General features: G+C 49.3%; 1 long non-coding RNA gene across 1 annotated transcript in view; it reads left to right on the plus strand.

Annotated features, from left to right (window-relative positions):
- LOC131838075 (uncharacterized) overlaps positions 1 to 9,421 on the plus strand; it is a 68,702-nt gene extending 59,281 nt beyond the window's left edge. The window contains exons 4-8 of the long non-coding RNA XR_009356460.1: positions 2,307 to 2,588; positions 6,046 to 6,767; positions 6,985 to 7,079; positions 7,846 to 8,098; positions 8,856 to 9,421. This is a non-coding gene — a long non-coding RNA (uncharacterized LOC131838075). The remainder of the gene's footprint in view (positions 1 to 2,306; positions 2,589 to 6,045; positions 6,768 to 6,984; positions 7,080 to 7,845; positions 8,099 to 8,855) is intronic.
- Positions 9,422 to 10,552: the final 1,131 nt, after the last annotated feature.

The raw sequence follows: 10,552 nt of genomic DNA on the forward strand, positions 1-10,552 counted from the left end.
CTCCAGAGCTGAGAATTAAGCATCTCTTGTTTAAATCACCCAGTCTGTGGTATTTTCAGTATAGTAGCCCTAATGGACTAAGGTAGATGCTGACTTTGCAAAGGTGAAGCTATGATACTTGAAGGGGACACAGTCTGGGGGCTACACAGCCAAAGATGCAAGGGAGCTCCATGGGCTTGATCACGGGCTCTCCCCTGCTGTTCACATGCTTGGGGACCATGAGACGGCTTCCTCTTCCAACAGTTGCCCCATGCTCAAACTTTGTCAGAAACAGAAAACAACCAGGACTTCAGCTTACTACACAGTAACCACTGAACATTTCAATAGGGAATCTCAGTGGCTTTTCCATTTTTGCTGCCACTGCTTTTCTGTACACAGTAATATAACCAGTCAGGATTTTAAAGTGGCTAGTTTAAAATCATTTCCTATTAATAATAATCACTCATTGGGTAATGCTTTATGTTTCTACAAAAGACCTTCATGTCAAGCAGGTGTTCTCAACCAGGCGTGGTCTCCCTCCATCCCTCAAGGGAACATTTGCATTGTCTGGAGACATTCTTGGTTGTCCCAGCTGGTGAGAATGTGACTCCAATAGCTAGAGGCCCGGGGTTGCTGCTAAATATCCTGTAGGCACAGGACAGCCCCACAAACAGGATTATCTGGACTAAATGTCTATAAGGTCGAGGTTGAAAACACTGACACATAGGATCTCATTTGATCTTGGCCATGACTCCATGAATTGGACATTACAAGAAGGACTCCCAGGGCTAGGACAGTGAGTTATTCATTCAAGACTGTAAATCCTGAAGCCAGGGATCTCACGCTAAGTTTGTTCTCTGTGTTTGTTTTGCCTTACCCAGCTTATCGGGGTACGATCGGCAAATGGACATTTATATATTTAATGTGTATCATGTGATGTTTTGATATATGCATCTATTGTTACCAAAATCAAGCTCATTAATATGTCACCTCACATAGTTATCTTAATCTTTTTTTCTTTGTTTTGTTTTGTGGTGAGAACGTTAAGATCTACTCTCTCAGTAGGTTTCCAGTATCCAGGATGGAATCCTCGGTTATTGTCACCATGCTCTAGGCTAGATCTCCAGAGTTTTCCATTCTGCATAACTGAAACTTCATGTCCTCTGACTAACCCCTCCCTCATCTGCCCCTTTCCTGAGCCCCTGGCAACCACCAGCATGCTTACTTTCTGCTTCTGTGAGTTTGAATTTTTAGATTTCATGTATAAGTGAGATCATGCAGTATTTGTCTGGCTTATTTGCATGTGTCTGCCTTATTCCAATGAGCAGATGCCCTCCAGATTCATCTGTGTTTTCAAATGGTAGGATATCCTTCTTTTTTATGGTTGAAGAATATTTCTCTGTGTGTGTGTGCGTGTGTGTGTGTGTGTGTGTGTTTGTGTGTGTTATGTTTTCTTCACCCATTCTTCTGTCCATGGACACTTTGGTGGCTTCCATGTCTTGACTATTGTGAAAAATGCTGAGTGAACCTGTGAGTTCAGATATCTCATCAAGATCCTGATTTCATTTCCTTTGCATGAATACCCAGACATGGCATTTCTGGGTCATAAGATAGCGCCATTTAAAATTTTTTGAGGAACCTCTATACTGTGCCAATTTACATTCCCACCGACTGTGCGTAAGGTTCCCCTCCCCCGCATCCTCACCAGTTCTTGTTATCGCTTGTCTTTTTGACGAGAGCCATCCTAACAAGTGAGGTCATATCTTCTATCTTATTACATAGTTTTTAATGGCAAATTTACATAAAGAAGTCATATACATTTGCTGATCTATGAATATACAATACTGTCGGAAACAAATTGAAATGGTCTACAAGGTGTATGTGGACATGTAAATTCTTCACCGACCAACCATCATGGTTTTGATTTGCATTTTCCTGGTGACTCGTGATGCTGGACACCTTTTCATGTGCCTGCTGGCCATTTGTATGCCATGCTAAAGCCTATTTAACTGCAGGGTAGTTTCAGGTACTGCCCCTGTGTTGAGGGGAATGGAGAGACATACCATACACCTCTGCCTAGATGAGACAACCCATGGAGAAGAGAGTTGTGCGGGTCACTTCCGCTGAACAAACTAATTCTGTTGACCTTGTCTGATTCCTTGGTCTGAAAACTGGTTATCAGTTTTAAGGAATGGAATGCTTGGCCATTGCACATTTTATTTGGCACTTTTCATTTTGGTCTTAATTATAGTTAAGAATATTTTGGCTGGCACAAGAAGAGCCAACCCGACTGATCTGTGACCTTGTCCTTGAAAATCCCCAACTAGGAGCCAAACCATCTGAAAGCTCAATGCCTCCAGCTTGCCGCAGCCTAACGGGAAGAAGACAGAGCCTCTCCCCTGTGCTTGGTGTGGGCAAGGCAGGCCTCTGAGAGATTTCCTGGCGCCAGGTTCATGGAAGCAACCACGAGCAGCAGAGCCCACACTGGTCTGCGCCACCCTGGCCTTGGAGTTGGAAGGGGGTGCTGGCCAATTTTAGTCCTTCTGCCCCCCTTCTGGCTTGGTCCAAGTTGGGAATTTAGAGTCTGGAATCCAGAAAACTCGCCTGTGGTATGACCCAAGAAAAGTCCAATTTCCTTAAACCAGTTTTCCCGTCTGTATAGAAGGAAGATTTTCTGATCCATTTGTATTAATCATCGTTCTCTAGAGAAGAACCAATAGGATAAATAAATAAATAAATAAATGTATATATATATAATATATATACATCTATATGTATATATATGATATATATAAATATATATACATACTTATATAAATATAAATCACAAGGAATATACCTACTAATTATAAGGGAATATATTTATATTTATCTATCGACATGAAGAATATTATTTAAGTGATAAGGAATTGGCTCATGTCAGTTATGGAGGCTGAGAAGTCTCGAGGTCTGCAGCTGGCAAGGCTGCCCTGGACCCCCAAGGGCTGATGTTGTCGTTCCGATCTGACTGAGTCGGAAGGCAGGAGACGATCCACATCTCAGCCTGAAGGCAGCCAGGCTTGCCGCGGACTGGATGAAACCCACCCGCACTGGGGAGGACGAGTGATCTGCTTCACTCCGCCTGCCAACTTACATGTGAATCTCCTATAGTGCTAGCGCCGAATATGTGTGTCCCCCACTGAGGTTCATATGTTGAAAGCTAATGCCCGGAAATCATGGTATTAGGAGGAGGCGGGGTCTTTGGGAGGTGATGAGGTCATGGAAGTGGAACCCTCATGGACGGGATTAGCGCCCTCATAACAAAGAGACCCAAGAGAGCTCCCTCTCTCCTTCTGCCACCTGGGCCAGAAAGTGGCCCTCACCAGACACAGTCTACTGTATCCTCATCCTGGACTTCAACCCTCCAGAACCATGAGGAAAAAAAAAAGACAAAACTCCAAAACTCAATTAGAGAGTTATAGTGAAGACACGAGACCAAAATTTAGTGGTGAAAATATTTCCACGTTTTGAACCAGTGACTTATTATTCAGAAAATCTGATATACACACACACATATATAAAAGGGTCTGTATTTGGATTTTGGAAAATTAGTTTTATTATACTCATGTGGTTGTGTTTATTTAAAATATGTGTGCTCTGGATTCTAAATTCTTAGATGAAATGTTGCCTTTTTAAATTAAAAAGAAAAAACGTAATTACCATAGTGTTCTGGCAAAAAGAACACAGTGCTGTGGATTTGTAGAATAAAGAACAAAAATATTCTTGCCAGATTGAAATAATCTGTTCCTTCCACAGTGAAAAAGAGTTTTATGATAGCCTACAATATTGTCAAAAGTAGTAACTGCTCCTTTCTGGGCAAGGATTATAATTCTGACCCCAAGAGATGAGGCTTGGCCAAGTGTCTTTGGCCAACAACATCATTGTGGGTTTTTGCTGTCCGCTCTTGCCTCCCATCTGAAGATAAGCAGTGTTTCAGATAGAGATTGCCCCTGGCTTTGGTTCTAGACTTGGAGCGGAGCTTTAACAAACCCGCAGTGGGCGCACTGTCAGCGGGAAATATATGGTTGGTTGTCATCGGTCTTTGGGATTTTGAGTTGTTTCTTCTTGCAACAGAACCGACTCTGTCTCAACTGTTCCGTGACTTGATATTTCCCTACACCGTGACTTCCGTTCGCAGGAAGGCCTCCCTTGCTTGAGAAATAAGGCTGACTCAAGGGTATGGTTGCTCTCCATTGCACTGAGGATACATCAAAGGAAGAACAGAGCTTTACTGGAACTTCAGGGAAGATAGAGCAACTCACAGAAAATATGAGGGTGTAGGATTTGGAATCAGTGCCGAGTTCCAATCCTGGTACTACCATTCTTCAGCTGGATAGACTTAGGGACTTCACCAACTTTGTGAGAGTCCATTCTCCTTTCCATAAACCTGGCATAGAAATGCCTACATTCCAGGATTATATGAAGATTAAATTATATGGCATATAGAAAGCACTTAGCGTAGTGTCTGAGCCCAACACTGTGGGTTTATAAGATGTAAATGCTCAAGAAAGCGTTGTCATTATTAACATTCACATGCATACAAGTAGAGGCATTAAATAACTTACGTGCACAGTCTGAAGGCTGATAAAACACTCACAGAGAGAAACGTGCTCGTGGTCGATCCCTACCTCTTTAGCGTACCTGAGGCATCATAGGTTTCCTCTAATCGCAATATGGCTCGATAGCAATTTAAATGTTTAACAATTATCGAACACTTGAGAAACCAAGTTGATCTGCAACTGTTTTTGGAAAGAGGAAGCGTTCATAAACTGCAAACGTTCTGGAGGCATATGTCAGCCACCGAATCATTTCTGCCGACTTGAACAAGCTCGCCGGCCGAGGGGATGGCTCTGGGTTGGGATAACAGCAGGCGAGATCAACAAAATATGTCACATGTGGTTCGTACCCCAAGGAGTTCAGGCTGGTGGTAGAAAGGCTAACGGTGTCATGAGATGGTAATACAGCAGTGCTGCAGGGAAGCTGGCGTAGTAACAAGCGGGAGTCACAGCGGTCACGTGTCACATGCTGGCTCTGAGGGGACGGGGCCTCAGTCTGCCCCAGTTGCCATGACCGGTGCCGTAGCCTGGAGGCTTCAGCTACAGACAGTGCCTTCTCATAGTTCTGGAGGCTGGAAGTCTGAGATCCGGGGCCGGCGTGGTCGGGTGTCTGGTGAGAGCACTCTTCCTGGTTTGTAGAAGGCTGCTTCTGGCTGTGTCCTCCCGTGGCCTTTCCTTAGCGCAGGGAGGAAGGCAAGGATGGCTGGTGGGAGGAGGGAGTGAGAGAGATCACGCTCTCTGTGTCTCTTCCTCTGACGGCACTAATCCCAACAGACCAGGGCTCAGCCCTCTTGATTGAATCAGCTCCCAAGGACCACCTCCTCCAAATACCACCCCAGGGAGGATAAGGGCTTCAACAAGTGAATTTCTGCGGGGCCACAAAATTCCGTCCATAACAGATGGCATGGTAGCTTCAAGACAACAGCAAGGAAAATGACTACGACCACCAAACCCCATAACGTAACGGGGTCTCCATTCATTCGACCACGTGATCGGGTGCCGCGGATGGGAGTGGGGAGGGGAGAGTCAGGACGCCTGACCTCAGGGTCCCTCCACCAGCCAGCTGGCGGTTAGGTCCGGGGTTCCACGGGACCATCAGGTCTCGACGGTGGGAAGGTCTAGGACTCGCTCCGGGAGTTTCCCGAGGACGTGATGTTTCAAACGCAGGAGAGCAGAAGAGCAGAGCAGAGGAGATCCCAGGCGCAGGGAGAGTGTGCATGAGGGTGGGCGGCAGAGAAGGGCTTCGTGCCCCTGGGTGACAGGAGGAAGACCAGGGAGGCCAGAACAAGTCACGGAAGGGGCCGAGCCGATGGGTAAGGTGGGAAAGGTCAGGGCGGATCAGGCAAAACTGGGACACGTTTCCTTGCTGACCAGGTGCAATGGAAGTTGTCAAAGGACTTCAAGGAGAGGAAAGACATAATCTAATGTGTGTTCTTTTTTTTTTTTTTTTATTTTGTTATGGTTCTTCAAGAACTTAAATGTAGAATTACTATTTGATCCTGTAGTTCTACTCCCGGGACATCCCCCCACCCCCTGAAGAACGGACAGCGGGGCTCAAACAGATGTTTGTCCACACATGCTGTTGGCGCCATGATTCTGAATAGCCCAAAGGTGGAGAACAAAAGGAGGATCAACAAAACGCGGCATCACACACACACACACAGACACACACACATACACACACAGACAGACACACACAGACACACACACACAGACACACACAGACACACATACACACACAGACACACATACACAGACACACATACACACACACAGACACACAGACACACACACACAGACACATATACACACACATACACACACAGACAGACACACACAGACACACACACAGACACACAGACACACACAGACACACATACACACACAGACACACACACAGACACACACACAGACACACATACACAGACACACATACACACATACACACACACACACAGACACACATACACACACATACACACACACAGACACACATACACACACACAGACAGACACACACACACAGTGGGATACTGTTCAGACCTAACAAGGAAGGAAATTCAGACACCGGCTCCCACACGGATGAACCTTGGAAACATGACGCTAAAGACATCAGCCAGATACAAAGGGACAAATCCTGCAGATGCCATGCTTCTGAGTACCTGGAAGAGTCAAATTCACAGACAGAAGTCGGTGCGGTGGCTATCGCGGCCTGGGTGGTGGGTGGGTGGAGAGAATGGGCGTGATCATTAGGGACCGTGTAATTGGTGTGGACTAGTGTAACAGGTACTGCTGCGAAAGGTGAGAAAGTGCTGGGGGTGGACGGTGGTGATGTTTGCACCTATGTGCTTATGGCCCTGAATTATACACTCAAAAATGGTTAAAATGGTAAATATTGTGTCTATTTCAGCACACTACAAACAACTTTGCTACAGTTGCTGTGCGGGGAGATGGGGGTGCGAAGCAAAATGGAGAGAACAAGCCACAGGCTCTTTGGTAGCCCTGGTAAGAGAGCAGGATGGGGCAGGTGCGGGGGAGAAGGGATGGATTCGCAGCTCACTTCTGAGGTGGACTGTGATGGGCTAGTGCGGCCCCCTGGGGGCGGTGGTGAAGGAGAGGGGGGCGATGTCCGGAAGGGAGGGGTCGGACACAGTGGCCACCCCCCACTGCTTGTGTTTCTTCCACAAGCAACGAGAGACTAAAACCACCTCTTACGGACATGGCACACCCTGGAAGAGAACATACTGGAAGTGGAGGGTGGTTGGGAGTTGGGTTCCCATGCTCCGTTTTTGGATACACTGTGACACATATGTCCCCGAAGGATCCAACTGCAGCCAGCAACAGACCCGGGGCTCAATAGGGTAGGAACTGGGAAGTGACAGAAGGTACAAACTGCAGCATCGGAGAAGACTGTAAACCAAGAGTGTAGACCAAGGAGTAAAAAATGCAGTCTTAGTGCTGTGAGCCCAGGTCTGACAGGCTGACGTTAAGACCCGGGGAGTCCGCTTGTTTTTCTCTTTAAACCAGAGACATGAGCACTTGAATGAGAATTACTGGTGTCTAGATATTAAAAATATGCACGGAAATCAAGTCCCAGTGTTGGAGGGAGGTGTCCGATGCTGGGGTACCGCAGCAGGTACCTTGAAGCCTGGTAGTGCCTGCCGGTCACCCTGACTCTCCCAAGTGCAAGATGGAGACCATTGGCTGCTCGAGTGGGAGAAGGGGTTGGAGCATGAGGCCAGGGGGTCTCCGAGTATCATTTCTTCCTAAGCCAGCCCGAGCAGCCCCTCTCTGCTTGAGGAGGCTGAACAGAGAGGAGGCTACCCACGGCGGCTGCAGAGAGTGGTGTGGACTGGCTACCTTCACAATCTGCCTCAAAGAAAGAAGGCTTTTCCTTTCCGATCTACTTGTGTTTGATGGTCCCCCCTCACCTTTCCTTCAACTAGTCCGACCGAAGCTTTGATCTCAGCAGGCAAGAGAGTGAATTAACACGGGCCGCGGGCATCCTCATCTTTAAGTGAGAGGTAATACTGCTGTCCTATCATAATGGTCATAAAAATGTCAGCTCCTTTCCTGTGCACATGATTTAATAGGAATGCCTCCTCCTCTTCCCCGCTTACCGGAGGCTTATTTTGGAGTTTACAAGTTTGTATTTCCTGGACATACTCCAGTGGGCCCAGGAGTGACTGTCAGTGAGGACCTCCTTTGGGAACATTCATGATTTTTCTGAGTATGTAGGAACTCCCTAGGAGCAAATACCACTAAAAAGTGGCATTTCAGCTGGGGAGAGTTTGCCACTAACAAACCTGGATTGGGCTGGCCGCTAGAAATAACCCCAGCTGGTGTCCCCACTGAAGAGGGAGTGTCTGCAGGTGTGAGTGATGGAGACCTAGACGCGCCGTGGAGGAGGAACGCAGCTGCAGGGGTGGGCGGCGCTTGCCAGGTTGGGACCCGAGAGACCGACTGTGTAACTCAGGGATTTAGACCAGGCTTTGGTATTTGGGGTTCCAGGGCAGGCTGGAGGGCCGAGAAGTCCTAGGACGCAAGTCTAAAAGAACGGAGCAGGAGAAAGAAGACTGGGTGTGCGGGGGAGAGGCGGACAGGTGCGGGTGGTGGGCCGACTCGGCGGGATGTAGGTCTCTGGAGGTAGCGGGGGGCGGAGGGTGTTGGAGGGAGGTGTCCGATGATGCTGGGGTACCGCATCCTGGGGGCCTCCTGGGTGCAGAAGCGGGGAGGAAGCAGGCTGTCCTGATGCTGGCCCCATCCCTTCCGCTTGCGCAGGGCAGTGGCTCAGAGCCAGAGGGCAAGATCCTGAGCCAAAGACCTAAACAGCGCGAGGATGCCCGGGACCCCGCGGGCAGAGCAAAGCCTGTGCACCCCACGGGCATGCGCGCGCTCGTTGCCCGGCGAGATGCTGGTCTTCGCGCGGCGCGGATTCACCCGGCGGCCGGAGCAAGCAGGAGGTGGGTTGGGGCCGGGGCCGGGGTGCTGGTCTCATAACGGGACTCTGCCTCCGCGGAGCGGGCTCTGGGGGGACGTGACCGCAGCCCCAGGTAGGGCGGGCGCACCGTGCACACGTGGAGCGCACGTGGCAGCCTGGCAGGGGTGCCCGGGTTGGCGGGTCTCCCTGCGGCCGGGCAGGTGTGTCTTCTCGCTCGCTCTGGCCCGGGCTGGGGCCTTCCGAGCGGGGGCGGCTCCTGCAGGTTCCTGCAGGTTCGTGCTGGTTTTTTCTTGCTGACGATAAAGCAGGCAGGAAAGGCACGCGGTGCTCCGAGATCCGTCTGCGGAAGGGGAATTGCTACCAGAAGGCTGTTTGGGTTAAAATTCAGCGGTAGAAATGCCAGGCTGAGGGCTGCTTTGCCTTGCCCCGGTTCCCGCCCCGCGCGTTGGTCCCCGTGCGAGCGGCAAGAAGTTGCAGAGGTTCCCGACGATGCCCCTCTCGGGTCGAGCAGAGCTTGGCCGAATCCGAAGTCAGGGTCGGGAAGGGAAGTTTGCTCGAAGCCCCGAGGACGGAAGAAGAGAGAAGTGGCGGTGAGCAGGGGTGCCGGGGGCTGGAGACCTTCCCCCTAAGAGCTCTGGGGGAGGAACCGTGTCTGAGACCATTGCCCGCTTATTCCGGATCCGTCCTTATCTCGGAATCAGGGCGTTGAAAGGGACCTTAACCGTCACCTACTTTCTTTGGCCCCCGCGCCCCTCGTGGTCTTATTCGTCACCGTAGGACCCTTTGAAAGTGGCAGGAGATCCACAGATTTGCCCCAGATCATTCAGCATCCCCCAGGAGGGGATCGCCGATGCCAATGCAAACGCACCCCGGGTGAGTTTGGTTTAAGGACAGGCGCAAGGGAGGGGTGGGGGCAGCGGAGGGGAGGGAGAGGGTGGACCAGTGCCCCGTCGGTGCTGTGCGAGGTCGTGCATAAGAAGGCCAGAGAGTGATTGTATCCTGTTCTTTTTAAAAATTTGTTTGAAATTAATTAATTAACATATAATATACTATTAGTTTCAGAGATAGAGCTTAGTGATTCATTAGTTGTGTATAATTATCCAGTGCTGGTTCCCAAGCCCCCCCTTAAGGCTCATCCCCTACTTACCCCAAACCTCTCCGCCCTGTACCTTCCCTCCAGCAACCCTCAGCTTGTTTCTTATAGTTAAAGAGTCTCTGATGGTTTCTCTTCTTCTCTGAGTGCCTGGGCGGCTCTGTTGGTTAAGCATCTGTCTGCAGTTCAGGTCATGATCCTGGGGGCCTGGGATCGAGTTTCACATCAGGTTCTCAGCTCAGGGTGGAGTCTGCTTTCTCTCTTTCTCTTCCTCCCCCTGCTTTTGCTCTTTCTCTGTCAAATAAATATTCTTTCGTTTTAAGGAACCAACAGCTCTGTGCAAAAGCGATCTAATTTATCTCTACCACAGCCCCCACGAATTAGGAAAATATTGCCTTTTTCACAGATAGTGACTGTGTCGGGTTAGCTGCGTCTGTGTGATGC

This window comes from Mustela lutreola, chromosome 8, assembly GCF_030435805.1.
Source record: "Mustela lutreola isolate mMusLut2 chromosome 8, mMusLut2.pri, whole genome shotgun sequence".
In the NCBI taxonomy this organism is placed as follows: Eukaryota; Metazoa; Chordata; class Mammalia; order Carnivora; family Mustelidae; genus Mustela; species Mustela lutreola.